Raw genomic sequence first — 16,699 nt, 5'->3', positions numbered from 1 at the left:
AAGGAGGGCACATGTTGGGATGAGCACCGGGTGTTATATGTAAGCAATGAATCATCAGAACCTACTCCCAAATCCAAGAGCACACTATATACACAATGCATGTTAGCTAACTTGAAAACAAATTATATTTAAATAAATAAACAAACATTTTAAAAATTTGAAAAGTAAGCCTATTTTTAGGCTCATTCCATTCAGGATCACATAATCGTCAGCTAGAGGAAGCCAAGCGAGGTTAGTGGAGTTTTTGCGTTACGTGTACAGTTTGCTGCCCATAGCTCGGCAAACAAATACTACCACTGCCCGCCACCTCGTTTAACAACCCCGTTCTCCTTACCGTGAACTCCTCCCCCAGGCGCTTCTGTCCTCCACACCACGTGCAGGAACCCAGCTTCTCCCCAGGCTGTGACGGCTCACTCAGCTGTGGCGGGAAAGCAACGCCACCGGAAGCGAAGCTACGGTGCGGGAGGACCCGGATGTACTGGGCGCAAACCTCCGCAGGAAGGACTCAGACTCCCGCCACAGGGCTGCGACCCCGTCGTTGGCCCTCTGCTCACACAGGGCGGCGGCGTATTTGGAGTCTTCATCGTGTTGGTCCTTCCAGCACCTTTATGGCTTATTTACTTGAGGACAGGATGCAGCAGTGGGGCTGCCGGGAGGCTTGTGAGACGCGGAGAGGCAGATGGCCTCCAGATGGTGGAATCCCGCTACCAGACCGACGATGCGGGCTGACCCTCTAAAAGCGCCACGCCACGTCCTCCAGCCTGTGTCTACCGTTCTTCCCTCCGCAGAGCATCTCATTTAAAGAGCCTGACAATCTGAAAGGCTTGTTTTCCTTGCTGTCAGAACTTTATAATGTGGACTCCCAGCAAAAGAGAAAACCTCGTGAAACAGTCACCCACTTGTTTTAGGACATTTGGAAGAGAGGAGCCTCTGGGGACGTGCTCTCCCTGAGGTGAAAGCATATCTTTGATGCTTTTCAGAGGGAGCTGCCTGACTGAACGTCCCTGAGAGCAAATTCAGATGATTTTGTAAATAATCAGCCAGAGGAAGGCAAGTCTCTGGCGACAAGACCAGACCAGAAGCAGAAGCCTCTGCTCTAGATGAAGACCAACAGGTACCAGTGTTATTCCTAAACCCGGATCAAGATTTGGCGGGAGGGGAACCATAACAAATGACCAAGGGACCAGGATAAAGTAGTTACACAGTGAAGAAACCTCAAATAATGATTTACCAGGGAATGACATAAATTGTGATTCTTAGCTGGTACCCGACCCCAATATCCAAACAGTTAACCTTCCTCCAGTGGAGTATTTTTCATATCACTTTTCTGCTCAGAAAGTTTTAGAGGCAAATTCAGGAGGGAGGGTAAATTACAACGCTCCTCTTGGTTGTTTCTGGTCCTGTACAATCAGTCTCCTCCACAGCCAACTCCCCCTCTTCCACTTTATTCCAGCTCTCGATTTCCACCTCCGTGCTTCGGCTCAGACCATGCCTCTTTGGAATGATCTTGCTCTCTTCTTACCTAGGCCATCTTTTATCCCTTAGAACATCACCCAAGTCCCACTTCTGTGGAACCATCCACAGCCACTCCTGTTTACATTTATTACTGAGATCTTACAGTTCCTACTACCTCCACCCAGTATATGTATATGTAAGTATACACAAATGAATGCCATTTTTTGTGATACTCTGTAATTATTCATATAAGTTTGCTCTCTTTCTTCTTCCAAGGAAAACACAAGTTCCGCATCAGGGCCCATATGTTTGATCTCTTTTATATCTCTCATAGCTCTTAGATGAAGGGTAAACTTCAGGGAAGATGACAGGAGGCATTCCTCAAACTACTCTTTGGGCAATTCTATTTCATGAGCAACAGTGACATCTAGTGGTTAGAAGGTTTCATGGCTTCTGACTTTTTAGTAATTGGACATTTATAGAGAAAATGTTGCAGATTATTTAATAAATCAAATTATTCCCATAACTTGTGCTTGTTTAAAAAGATATCTCAAATACATATTATTTTCTCTGCCTTCCAAGTGCCTTCCCCTAACCTTCTTGGTCCAACGGCCCACAAACTGCTGTAAAGGGTCCCTGCATGTGCTTCTTGCAAACCACAACTTCCCTTTCCCGTAGGAAGATGATCACCAGAGCTTTCATGGCGATTATGTGATTTTTAATTCTCTGCTTCCTGTTAGGATAGAATTTTATGTGCATAAATATTTATTTTGGAAATAAAATATGTAATTGAGGAAGAAACTTGAGATGATAAATATGATAGCCAGAGTAGAAACTCATTTCAAAGCCAAATGGGAGAAAGGCAATGTGGTATAAGGAAAGCTTGCGGACTTTGGCTTCTGAGGGACTTGGGATCAAATGCCAATTCTTCCCATTAAAGTTACATAGTAGTTATGACAGACTAACATCCTTGGGACATAGTTTCCTCATCCCAAACAATGAGAGTGACATATACCTTGCCAGGCTGCTTTGGGGAGGATTAGAATCATGTACAATAAAATTTTGGTCCAGAGTAGGTAGCCAATAAATGATAGTCAAATAATGATGATTATTTACATTTTACTAAGAATAATTGTCCTCATGTTTCCAATTCGATATTTTGAAATACCAAAATCCTGGCTTTTAAATTTTGAGTTGTCAGTAATTAACTTTGATTCTGATTAAAATTATTTCTCCATCATCTCTCTTAGTTTCAGATACTAAAACTTCAAAATAATGCATTTGGGGAAAATACTCTAAGTCTATGAAAATGAAATAGGAATTCTGATCTGTAGACATCACAATTTGAATGGTAATGAAGGGTTTAGAAGAACTGGAACAGACTGAAATTTTTATATAGAAAACTTGAAATTTTTTAACTCAAGTTATAAATTGTAAAGTTAATCTGGATTTGTGGAGGGAGAAAAAAGCTGTAGGAATGAATATGTAAACCAATTTATTGCAAGAAAATATTGTGAAGTGCTAACTTCTGTGGCCCTCCTGTGGGCAGAATGTGAATCACAATCACCCTTTTAAAATGTATATATTTTGTTGGAAAAGATCATCTGAGTATTCTCTATTTTATCTGAAGCCTGAAATAAAAAAGCAAGAGCTTGTTTCAGAAGTTCACCTTTCGTGCCTACTATTTGGAACTTGGCAAACTTGTTTCCATATAAGGAATGTTATATACCATGGTTTATTTCCCAGCCAGCCCCACAGATTAATGCCAGTTAGGATTTAACTATATACCTCCACAAATATTACTAGCCCAGGTAACAGCAATGGGCAGTGATATTTTATTGGGAATGTCAAAGAGCAATACAATTTCTGAGTTGGAAGAAATTTGAGATCTCTATTTTAAATTCTACTTGAGTATACCAAAAACACACTTCTCCCCAGTTTCAGCTCTAGCAATGGGAGCAGATAATCCCCTCCCCACCTAGGACAAATGCAGTTATCTTCTCCTTTTGAGTGCTATAGAAACAGCAAGGCATAGGCAGGAGACCTGGGTTCTAATTCTCACTCTTTCATCTCTTACAGAAGAGGGAATAGGGGATGGGGGTGAGGGTTCCAAAATCTAAGGGAGTTAAATAAGGTCTATTTTGTACTTACATTAACAATCATTGTAGATTGGCTAGAGCTCTGTTCCAAGTCTTTGTATTCAGTGATGCAGGCTGAAGTAGCAGCCACTAACAACATGCTAGTCTGGTGGCAGAGGGAAAAAATAAATTGACTGCGATGGCTCAGAGTTTCTTGGAAGAGGCACAGGCCTCTTGCACTCACATTTCTCAGTCAAAGCAAGTTATAGAATCAAGGCTAATGTCAGTGAAACAGTAAATGTACTCTTCTGTACTTCTCTGGATGGGCTCCAGAGAAGGGCATAGTAGGGAGGCACAGCAAATATTTTGAACAAATAATGAAATATACCCCCTTTTGTGAGTATAAACAGACCACTGTGGTCTTATAAGATTGAATCCAAAACTTGAAGATAATAATTCTCTCTAGCCTAAGCTCAGGATTAAGTAAGACTACTATTATATTATATGTGTGTGTATGTTAATACATACATGTTGTTATATCCTTTCCCAGACATTTAGTCCAATAGGTCTCATGTGGAGCTCTGATGTCTGTATTTTTTTTAACGCTCCAGTATTAAGAGGCATTCTGGTAAAGTTCTGATCAGTCAACTCCAAACCCAACCACACATCTCAGAAACACAGAGAGCTTTTAGAGAATACACACTTCTGGGCATTATGCCAAAGATTGCCAAAGATTCTGATTCAGTAGAGCTGAGATAGAGTTTCAGATTCTGTATTTTTCAAAGATCCCCAGGAGATACTCTGATATAAAACTAAGCAGGGAACCCTTGAGCTTTAGGATCCTTTTTGGCAATAAAATTCTGCAATCTATAGTCAATAGCTTCCCCTTTAGCAGGGAGAGGCAATTGCTGTTGTATTGTTTATGTAATAAACTTTGTTTTAAGCTTTATTACTTGTATCTCAATCTAATACAAATTTAGTTCACTGATTTTAACCAGGGAGGAACAGGTACTGATTTACTCATAAGAAAACATAATGAAAGTTTGCTCAGCTAGAGAAAGAGATGTGTGACATCTCAATCACTTTTAACCTAAGCAGTCCTAGTTAATATACTTCCCTCGGGAAAAATTGTGTTGTTGTTCTTGTAGTTTAATACATAAAAATTTGAAGAATAAGCCAAGTAGGTAACCCAGTTCAGACTATCAGTGCTAAAATAATTCACGCCATACTACTGCTGTTCCTCATGCTGAAGTCTTTCATTCTTCTGCAGAAGTTTCTGTAGTACCAGAATCTAGTCTTCCAAGAAAGATAGAATCGGTCATAGATGTTCCAGTACAGTAAAAGGAAAACTACCTTTCTGACCAGACAAGGAATGAACTCTGTAGGAGAAAGTATCCCTTTCGTCAACAGACCAATGCAATCTTAGCTAATGCCCTGCCTTAGCTAATGCCTATAGTGGCTACTGTTGAGATGTAGCTGTTCCTCAGATTTACAAGTTTTCCCAGGTCTCCTCCTTCCTTAATTAGGATAGTCAAGTGTTTGGTGCTGCAAGGAAGAAAACCAATTAGTACTTCTCTTTGGCCACACATAGAATTTCAGAACAGATGGACCGGGATACCAAATACTGCTGGAGATTTTAATTTTTTTTCTTGCTAAATTTAAAATGCTATTACAATACTAAGTTTGTTAAGAATTTAAAGCCAAGTTTTAAAAAGTGCCCTTTCACTCTTTGAGAAGTAATAGAACATTAACACATGACCTCAGAATAGAGATGGTATGTAGGAAACCACCCACCCACACATGCTACAAGTATATCTAACATTTGAATTCAGTAACTTTCCTGTTTACAGCAACAGCACAAGAACTTCTGCTGTATTGATCATGCTCTTTTATTTTCTGTATTTTCTGATGCTTTGAGGTCTTGGGGCCTTGCTAACCCTGAAGGAACTGCCCCTCCCAGTGTTAGCTAATTCCTAGAGATAGCAAAGAATTCATCCTGGAGTGCTCCTTTCATGTGTGAACAAATCCAGAGCCCATACCTTCAAACATCTCCTTAATTAGGCTATCACATGCTGAACAAGCCACTATCCCCCTGCCCTAATTACCCCAAGACCAATACCAGACAACTAGAGACACCCAGCCCCTAACCCCCAGAATCTGATGAAATTATTCAAACTAGTCAATTCTAAGCCTGCTTATCCTGTTTTGCTATACCTTTCCCATGGAAACCACAGTGAAGTCTCTTGTGCAGAGTTTCCCCTGATTTCTCTGCCTCCTGGCCAGCTTTGGTACTTCCCTGTGTCCCCTGAGTGGAGTGGCATGCCTCATTTTTCTGGGGATCTATGAGTATAAACTTCTTTCTTCATGACAATCATTTCCTTATCTGGATGTTTTACCATACCTGATTTAAAACAAATCCTAGGTACATTTTGAGCTGTAGCCCCCTCCCCCCAGTCTCATTAACTGTTTGGCAAATTAGCTTCCATTAGTAAATGTATTACTGATCTAATACTTTTTGGCAATATTCAGAGGTTTCCTTGAGATACGTTTTCCTTTTAAGGTGAAACTTCAGGAGAGAGGAAAATTCAACTCCATTGAGACTGTTTTGGAATGAATCACTCTATATTCCTTAGTAAAAATTCAGTAAAATCGAAGTACATTAAGCTAGATTCATGATATACAGAAGTCTTTATAATCTGTTTTTGATATGAATAAAATACTGTGAGTCATCTAAGGAAAAGTAATTTTCCCTCTTGTGAATTAAAAATGATTTCAGAAACCTTTATAAAACTCAGAAGGAAAAAGTATTGCTTCTATCAACTTGCCTAATTGTTCACTTAGAGATCCTGTGATTTAATTGTGTAATTTATTTACAGAAGGACCTATTAACAAGCAAGTGGTCCCCAGGTGTGACTAGCTGCTGTTTCTTTGCATGGAGGAAATTAATCTTCGTGGTCAATTATACCTTTCCTTTTAATTGATGTTTAAGTGAAAATGGAATTGATGGCCTATTGATGGATGAAATACATTTATGAGTGCCTGGCTGTCTGACTGGGATATTTTACACACCAGAGCTACATTAATGTAATCTTTTTTTTTTTTTATTTAAAAAAAATTTTTTTTAACGTTTATTTATTTTTGAGACAGAGAGAGACAAAGCATGAACGGGGGAGGGTCAGAGAGAGGGAGACACAGAATCTGAAACAGGCTCCAGGCTCTGAGCTGTCAGTACAGAGCCTGACGTGGGGTCGAACTCATGGACCACGAGACCATGACCTGAGCCGAAGTCGGCCGCCCAACCGACTGAGCCACCCAGGCGCCCCAATGTAATCTTTCATAAATTCATATTATGAAATAAATTTATGTTTTGAAGTAAAAGCATCTTTGTCCCTGAGAAGTTATTTTTCCTCCATTTAGAAGAGAAACTTAAAAAAAAAAGTTCTATATATAAAACAACCAAGGATAGAACCACAGTGCTCATTACTTTATGCAATGGATCTCAAACTATAATTTACATTGAATCACTTGTAGAGCTTGTTAAAATGTATATTCATGGTTCATACTCTACAGAGACTCCAATTCAATAATCTGAGCAGAGGATCAGGAATCTGCATTTTTATCAAGAAGCCTGCATCCTGACACAGGTGCTGCAAGAATCATAGTTTAATAATCACAGAGAAACCAGTAGCCTACATTACGTCCTTCTAAAGACTCATCGTTGAGCCATGTCTACAATCAGCCATCAGCTTTTGGGTTGTAAGTTATCTTCTAGTAGCAGCTTCTCTCTAAATGTTGGGCTGGTAATATTTATTTTATATGTAGATAAGTATATACATGTATCTCCTCTTCAAATGCATACATCATTAATACCTCCTCTTCAAATGCATACATAAATGGATAAAAACTCCTAATCAGTCACTGAATGACTATCCAAGTTAAGGCAAACTAAATACTTTGAATCTCAGTTTCCTCATCTTTAAAATGGTTTACAATGCTGCCTCATAGAATTATGGTGAGGATTGAAGGAGCAAATATATATACAATGCATTTAGCTCAATAGCTAGTGAAAAATAAAAAGTTCAGTAAATAATATTAGTGTTAAAGTATAGGGGTGAAGACAGTACAATCCTGTGATGCTTTCCATTTGTAAAGAAGTTGCATTATGATTTCTAGAGCTCTTTCACCTACATTATGTCATTATATTCTCACAATGTGTATGTGAAATAGAGGGTATAGGATATGTTCCGATTTATAAGTAAGATTCAACTTCTGACTGCTGTCATGAGTGTTTGCTCACAGACCGAGTAAAACAAAATATGAGCCTCAATGCAGCTGAAAGAGTAGGACTTTCTTTTGCCTTTTGAATCCAAGAAATTAGTGTGCCCCAGAATGCCGCTTTAAAGTCAGAGTTCATGGTGACTTTCAAATTTATAGGATGACTTTCAAATTTTTAGCTCACTGGTTAAGAGCTTAAGGTTTTAAGGGCACCTGGGTGGCTTAGGTGTCTGACTCTTGATCTTGGCCAGGCCATAATCTCGTGGTTTGTGAGATCAAGCCCCATGTCAAGCGCTGCACTGACAGCGTGGAGCCTACTTGGGATTCTCTCTCTCTCTGCCCCTCCCCTGCTCACTAGCTTGCACTCTCTCTCTTTCTCGAAATAAATATTTTTTAAAAAAGAGTTTAGGTTTTAGAATAGACAAATTTGGTTCCACCACTTTAATAGTTGTGTTAACAATGTTATTTAAGTCTTCAAAGCTTCAAGTTCCTCTTGTAAAAATAAGGCTAATAAAGCAATGACTAAATAAGATCATTTGCATAATAGTAATAATATCTAGGGGCGCCTGGGTGGCGCAGTCGGTTAAGCGTCCGACTTCAGCCAGGTCACGATCTCGCGGTCCGTGAGTTCGAGCCCCGCATCAGGCCTTGGGCTGATGGCTCGGAGCCTGAAGCCTGTTTCCGATTCTGTGTCTTCCTCTCTCTCTGCTCCTCCCCCGTTCATGCTCTGTCTCTCTCTGTCCCCAAAATAAATAAACGTTGAAAAAAAATTTAAAAAAAAAATAGTAATAATATCTAATATTTATTGAAGCTTCCATAAAATACTTTTCACAGTGCATAGCAGGGTAATGCTCAAAACAGAGCTGGTGTATAAGCCACCTACTCACGTATGCTACAAGCACCACTAATGTTTGGAGCTCTTATTACAGTTGCCAACTCAAAGAGTAAAACAATAAATTTGTTCCTAATGTGAAAAGATAGCTAATGGACAAATGATTAGTCACCATTATAAGTACTTACTTTATTAGAAAACAGAGTAAACATGTAGAGTCCCAGATCAGAAAATAACTCTATGGCAAGGTCAGCTTTCTGCCCTGTGGAAGACCTTGTCTCTTCTCTAGAGATTGCTATGATCCTTTCATTTTACTCCAAAGAAAGACTTTCACTTGGGGAATTCCTTTGTAGGGTTCCATGGTTTTATTCCAAATGCTCTTAGTCTGGAAAATTACTTTGTATTCTTATGTTTAATATTCTGAGTTTCTGTTAAAGACGGAATTTTTGCTGAGTTAAAGGATCACACAGTTCTTACAGGTCCCAGTTTGGCACCAAACTTTAATCTTTTGTGGCTTTGAGTTAGTCTTGGCAGAGCACTTCTAGAGTAGGAGGATTTTTAATGTTGTTTTTTTTTTTTTTTAACAAGGCACTTTAAAGTGTTCATTTAGGCTCAGACCAAAGTAAACTGACCACTCTATTCCCATGAATTTTAGAGGGACAAGGGTTAGAATTCACGGGAAAATGTGGTAAGCAAATCTACTGAGAATTTAGTTGATATTGTGGGTTGATACTATAAAGCAGAAGGAAGACTATGGTGTTACTAAAAGAAACTTTCTCACAAAGACTTTTTTTTTTAACTTTCCACTACGCTATGCTCCCATAATACTAGAGGTGTTTTGAATATATAAATATACATGTTTACATAAACACACACACATACACACATACATATATACACTTTATACCAATGCAAAAAGTTGAGTGATAAAAATTGATACTTTCCTAAATATGAAATCATAAAATGAACTTCCAGTATAAAAGAATAATTCTAAAATTTTTATTGAAAATGGCAGTGAAAATTTTAAAGTCTAACATGACAGTGAAGAACCATAATTTTCCAAACACTGTCAGCTGCTAATAGGTCCTACAGTGACTATACAGCATATTTGTCTTGCTAAGTAGACATTGATCTGAAGTAAGTGAAAGTAATATTTCCTCACAATACTTTTTTCTCTTCTACATAGCTTTTCTTATTATTTATTATGTCTGAAAACTATATATGATTTTGGAACTTTTCATCGTCAGGAATATTTGAGATGGAAAACTGATATTCTGCTTTTAATTCTTGCTCACAAGTTGTGATGAATTTCCGGTGAGACTTTTTCGTGAGAGAACTCATTATCTCAAATATAGTTTAAAGGTTAAAAATTAAATATGTCTTATAATGGTAACATTGTTTATTATTATGATAAATTTTAGTATCCAATAATTCCATAAAGATTAAAAGAATAATACTACTTTATTTCTACTGTATTCTATCTTTTGAATCATGTAGTCATTATTTTTCAAAATCTTCTTAAATCTATCTAGCTAGGGTAGCTTTTCTACTATTAACACCCCAGTGAAGTTTCTTATTTTGTTAACTATTCTTTTTTATTGAGACATAATTGACATATAGCATTGTATAAATGTAAAGTGTTGATTTGATACATTTATGTGTTGCAATATGATTCCCACTATAGCATTAGCTAATACCTCCATCATATCACAAAATTATAATTTCATTTTGTGTTTAGAACATTTAAGATGTAGTGTCTTAAGTTTAATGACTCCAACTTGTTACATTCACTTATTAAGTATTTACTATAATCCTTAAAAAAAAAAGCTAATTATCCCATCTGGGCTTCAAATAAAGTGATTTTAATGAGTAAAAAAAAGTCTAGTCTCTTAGCAACCCTGAAGTATGTAATACAGTATCATTGACTATAATCACAATGCTGTGCATTAAATCTCAAGAATTTATTCATCTTCTAACTGCAAGTTTGCACTCTGTGACCATTATCTTCCTGATTACCCCACCTCCCAGCCACTGGAAACAACTATTCTATTCTGTTTCTAAGAATTCAGCTTTTTTGGGTTCCATTTTTTAGTGAGATATGTCCTTCTTTGTCTGACTTATCTCACTTAGCATAATGCCCTCAAAGCCAAATGGCAGGATTTCCTTCTTTGTCAGAGTTGAATAATATTCCATTTTATACATTTACCACATCTTCTTTAGGGATACTTAGATTGTCTCCATATCTTGGCTATTGTAAGTAATGCTGCAATAAACATGGGAGTACAGATATCTTTTCAATATACTGTTTTCATTTCCTTTGGATATATACCCAGAAGGAGAATGCTGGATCATTAGGTAGTTCTATTTTAATATTTTCAGGGAACTTCATAATGTTTTCCATAATGACTGAACCAATTTACATTCCTGCCCTTGTCTCGTTCTTGATCTTAGAGGAAAAGCTTTTAAACTGTGACCATTGCGTATGATGTTAGCTGTGGGCCTAACATACATGGATTTTATTATGTTGAAGTACATTTTCTTCTACATCCAATTTGTTGAGAGCTTTTATCATGAAAGAGGTTGAATTTTGTCTACTACTTTTTCTATTATGCATCTATTGAGCTGATCATATTATTTTTATCATTTGTTCTATTATTGTGATGTATCATATTTATTGATTGGGATATAATTAGCCATCCTTACATCCCACGGATGGATCCCATCTGATCATGGTATATGATCCTTTTGTTGTTGTTGTTTTATTGTTTTTTTAAACATTAATCAAAATGGCTAGCATTTATTAATCATTCATGTTATATCAGTTTGAGTGTTTAACATGGATTACTAGGGCTTATAAAAACCCTGGTATATGATCATTTTAATGTCCTGTTGAATTAGGTTTGCTAGTATTTTGTTGAGAATTTTCACATTTCTATTCAAAAAGGATATTGCCCTGTAGTTTTCTTTCTTGTAGTATCCTCATCTAGCTTTATTTTTTTTTATTTTTTTTTCAACGTTTTATTTATTTTTGGGACAGAGAGAGACAGAGCATGAACGGGGGAGGGGCAGAGAGAGAGGGAGACACAGAATCGGAAACAGCCTCCAGGCTCTGAGCCATCAGCCCAGAGCCTGACGTGGGGCTCGAACTCACGGACCGCGAGATCGTGATCTGGCTGAAGTCGGACGCTGAACCGACTGCGCCACCCAGGCGCCCCCTCATCTAGCTTTAGTATCAGGATAATGCTGTCGTGTAAAATGAGCTTGGAAGTGTTCCCTCCTATTTAATTTTTTGAAATAGTTTGAGAAGGATTGGTGTTACTTCTTCTTAAGTGTTTGGTAGAACTTACAGGGAAACCATCTGGTCCTGGGCTTTTCTTTGTTGGGACATTTTTGATTATTGATTCAGTCCCTTTGCTATTTAATTATTCAGTAGGTTATATTTTTTCTAGAAATTTATTCATTTCTTCTAAGTTATCCAGTTTGTTGGTGTTCAATTATTCTTTATTTTATAATTGTTTCTTTTTATCTTTTGTATTTCTGTGGTGTCAGTTATAATATCTCCTCTTTCATTTCTGATTTTACACATTTTAATCTTCTTTTTTTCTTAGTATAGCTACTGTTTGTCAACCTTATCTTTTCAAGAAACCAGATTCTAGATTCTTTTGCCTTTGCTACTGTTTTTCCCATCTCAATTTCATTTATTTTCATTCTGATTTCTGTTATTTCCTTCCTTCTGCTAACTTTTGGGTTTGGTTTATTCTTTTTCTAGTTCCTAATAGTGTATAGTTAGGTTGTTCATTTGAAATATTTCTTTTTCTTGTTTTTTTTTTTCTTTTGAGAGAGAGAGAGAGCAGAGGAGGGACAGAGAGAAAGAGAATCCCAAGCAGGCTCCACGCCATCAGTGTAGAGCCTGACGTGGGGCTCAGTCCCACAACTGTGAGACTGTGACCTGATCTGAGACCCAAGAGTCAGATGCATAACCAAAGCAACCCAAGAATCCTGAGATCTTTCTTTTTCTTAATGTAGGCATTTATCACTTTAAACTTTTCTCGTAGAACTGCTTTTGCTGCATCTTATAGGTTTTGGTATATTGTGTTTCCATTTCATTTGTTTCAGGATATTTTTGGATTTCTCTTTTGATTTCTGCTTTGATCCATTTGTTGTTTAGGAGTATGTTGTTTAATTTACACACATTCATGAATTTTCTAGTTTTTCTCCATTATTAATTTCTAATTTTATACTATTGTCAGAAAAGATGCTTGTATCATTTTGGTTTTCTTAAATTTGTTAAGACTTGTTTTATGAGTGTACATATGATGTAACCTGGAAAATGTTTTATGTGCACTTGAGAAGAATATGTATTCCACGGCTATTGTGTGGAATATAATGTAGATGTCTGTTAGGTCCATTAGATCTAAAGTTCCAGTCCGTTGTTTCAGTATTGATTTTCTGTCTGGATGATCTATCCATTGTTGAAAGTGAAGTATTAAAGCGTCCAACTATAATTGTGCCATTGTCTATTTTTCCCCTTACATTTATTAGTACTTAATATATTTAGGTGTTCCAGTGTTGAGTGCATAAATATTTACAGTTTTTATTCCCTCTTAATGAATTGACCCCTTTATCATTATATAATGATCTTCTTTATTGCTTGTTACAGTTTACGACTTAAAGTCTATTTTGTCTGATGTAAGTATAGCCACCCCTAATTTCCAAATGCATGGAATATCCATTTTCATCCCTTCACTTTGAGCTTATGTGTGTCCTTAGAGGTGAAGTGAATCTCTTGTAGGCAGCATATAGTTTGGTCTTGTTTTTTCATTGTTTTTTCATTCAGCCACTCTGTGCCTTTTGATTAAAGAATTGAAAACATTTAAGTGATTATTAATGGGTACTTACTTCCTGATGCCATCTTTTTAATTGTTTTCTGGCAGTGTTGCAGTTCCTTTGTTCCTTTCTTCCTCTTTTTCTTCCTTCCTTTGTGAAGTAATGATTTTTCTGTAGTAGTGTGGTTTCATTGACTTCTCTTTGTCCTTCGTATACTTACTGTAGTTTTTTGCTTTGTGGTTACCGTGTGTTGCAATTAGGGAGGACCAACATAAAACATCTTCTGGATATAACAGTCTATTTGAAACAGATAGCAACTTTGATCACATACAAAAACCCCTCTCCCCAACATTTTATGTTTTAACATCATAATTTACCTCTTTTTATAATGTATATCTAATAATTAATTATTACAGCTATAATTATTTTTAATACTTCTGACCTTAAATTTTACACTAGAGTTAAGTGATTAACAGACCATTGCATTACAGTATAGAGTATTCTGAATTTAACTATGTACATACTTTATCAGTATGTTTTATATTTTTATGTTAATTTTATATATTTGCTTCCTTTCATTTCAGTTTTAAGAATTCCTGTTAGCATGTCTTGTAAGGCAGATCTAGTAATGACAAATTCCGTCAGCTTTTGTTTGTCTGGGAAAATCTAACTCTCCTTCATTTTGGAAGAACAACTTTGCCAGCTCAAGTATTTGAGCAGTTTTTTTCTCTTTCTGTACTTTGAATGTATTATCTTACTCCCTCCTTACCTGCAAGATTTCTGCTGAGAAATCCACTGATAGCCTTATGGGCATTCCCTTGTATGTGAAGAATTTGAATTTCTTCACCTCATGAACTTGGATGTCTAGATCTCTCCCTAGATTTGATAAGTTCTCAGTCATTACCTCTTAAATTCGCTTTCTGTCCCTTTATCCCTCTCTTCTCCTTATAGGGCTCTAATAAGATCTATATTGTTTCTATTAATGATGTCCTATTATTCATATAGACTTTCTTCACTCTTTTTCATTCTTTTTCTTTGTTCTCCTCTGACTGGTAATTTTATATGACCTACCTGTCTTCTACTTTATAGATTCTTTCTTCTGTTTGATACAGTGGTCTATTGATTCTTTCTATTGCATTTTTTTTTTAATTTTATTCATTGTATTCTTCAGCTCCAGAATTTCTGTTTTTTGTTTTTATGATTTCTCTCACTGTTATACTTCTCATTTTGTTCAGGTATTGTTTTCCTGATTTTATTGAACTTTCTTTGTATTTTCTAATAATAGGTTACTTAGCTTCCTTGAAACAACTATTTTGAATTCTTAATCAAGCAAATTGTAGCTCTCCATTTCTTTAGGAAATGGAAAATCATTGTGTTCCTTTGGTGGTGTCATGTTTCCTTGATTTTTCATGCTCCTTAAAGTCTTGGAATACTATCTGTATATTTAAAGTAATAGTCACCTCCTCCTGTCTACTGACTGGCTTAGGGATAAAAATACCTCCATCAGCAGTATTAGAGATTCTGAGGCATTCTCAGGCCTTTTCAATGGATATGCCTGCTCCCCACTTCTTGTCCCCTTGGAAATTCCTAAGATTGTATGCCTTTTCTTGCAAAGCCAGATGCTGACAGCTTCTTGTTTGCTTGCTTTCCCTAGAATAGTGCTCAGTTTTGTGTGTTGTCTCCCAGTCCTACAGAGTCAGGCAAGCCTTTTATGCATGTATATGCTCATTAGCTGTCTGCAGAGACTTGTTTCCACTACCCCTGGGGTTGGTGGGTGTGGGTAAGTCATGCAGAATGTTGGGGTGTCCCTGGGCCACCTAAGGGGAGATCTGCAGGCAAGATGTCCCCAGCAGCTCATGAGTTGGCTTCCTGCCATGCAGTTAATAGAATCTGCATTCCTTTTTTTATGTTCCATTCCAAGCCCTGGATGTTGTTCTCCAAGCCACTCCCTGCCCTGCAGTTATGTAGCATGCCTCAATATTGTGGATGGGGTAAAAAAGAAATAGGTATCTTTAGCAGCTTCCAACCCAGCTGAGAAAGTGACACTGTTTCTCTTACTTTCTTCAGTCCATCCTATCTTAGAATTTTTTTGCTCTAACAGTGTGCTGGAACTTTTCCACTGGACCCTTGGACTTCCACAAAGACACTCTTATATATGAATGATTGTCTAGATTGGTGTGCTTTGAAAAGAAGATGGTAGAAAGCTCCTATTTCATCTTTTTGATCCCTGTCTAACTCTGACTTTTCTTTTTTTTTTTTTAATAGTGATGTTACAATCACATTTTGTGTTAATTGATGTGGGTTGTTTGCTGAAAAGTGGCAAAATAAAACAAGTAGTTATGTAATTTTAAAAAGGACACTAGGTGTTAATTGAGTTGTAAACACTGTGTTTAGTGCTGTTCAGTAAGGATTAAATGACTTAGCCAAAATTATAGGTGTAGTGTGAATGGGGAATCCAGAATTTGAGTCTAGGCAGTTTGATTCTAGAACTATGCTTCTGAGTATGATAGCCTTCTGCCATTTATAGCTACTTAAATTTGAATTAAATTATATAAATAGAAAATCATTTTTATCACTGCTATATTGCAAGTGCCCAATAGCTACACATGCCTACTGGCTACCATATTCTGTTTTAACAGTAAACAGAATATTCCTATTTTTGCAGAAAGTTCTATTAGATGGCACCACTCTAGAAGGAAAATTCTGAGCATCTATACTGTACCATGTCACCTGTGCTTTTATATACCATTGTCAAATTATTAAAGCAAATTTATTCTCAAAGATTTAATTTTTCCTTCTGTGCAGATAACCATTACAAGTATCTCTCTAGCTCGTCAATTTTCCTAATTATCAGTACCACATTTCCATCTGTATGCCAGGTATGTTCACTTGGACAGTCCAGTATCAACCCAAACATATTTTTAAATTGAATATCACCTGTTCCCCAAAATCACCTCCCTCTATTGACTTGCCCATTTCCATCTTTGCTTCTCATTTATTTCAGATAATGAAGCTTAGTCATTGAATTTTTATTTTTTGTTCCTTCTTTATTGTTCTATGAATCTATATCCTGTCAACCTTCCCTTAAAAATGTCTCTCAAATATGACTTTTCTACTGCTATGACACTGCACCATAATGAATGTACTTGAATCTTGTTTTTCCCCAAGTCCTTCCAGTCTACCCATGATATTAGATCAATAATACCAAATACCATATATATACAATGGAGTA

General features: G+C 36.8%; 1 protein-coding gene across 1 annotated transcript in view; it reads left to right on the top strand.

The window, feature by feature from the left end:
• Positions 1 to 437: 437 nt before the first annotated feature.
• The window catches only part of ABCB5 (ATP binding cassette subfamily B member 5), a 142,719-nt gene continuing 126,457 nt past the window's right edge, over positions 438 to 16,699 (top strand). Inside the window, exon 1 of the mRNA XM_040472467.1 lies at positions 438 to 1,114. The gene's annotated coding sequence lies outside the window, so the exon portion shown is untranslated. The remainder of the gene's footprint in view (positions 1,115 to 16,699) is intronic.

The sequence above is a fragment of the Herpailurus yagouaroundi genome, unplaced genomic scaffold (assembly GCF_014898765.1).
Source record: "Herpailurus yagouaroundi ecotype Mexico unplaced genomic scaffold, PumYag 100, whole genome shotgun sequence".
NCBI classification, from domain to species: domain Eukaryota; kingdom Metazoa; phylum Chordata; class Mammalia; order Carnivora; family Felidae; genus Herpailurus; species Herpailurus yagouaroundi.
Note: the sequence above shows the minus strand (reverse complement) of the source record. Positions and strands in the feature narration are given on the sequence as shown.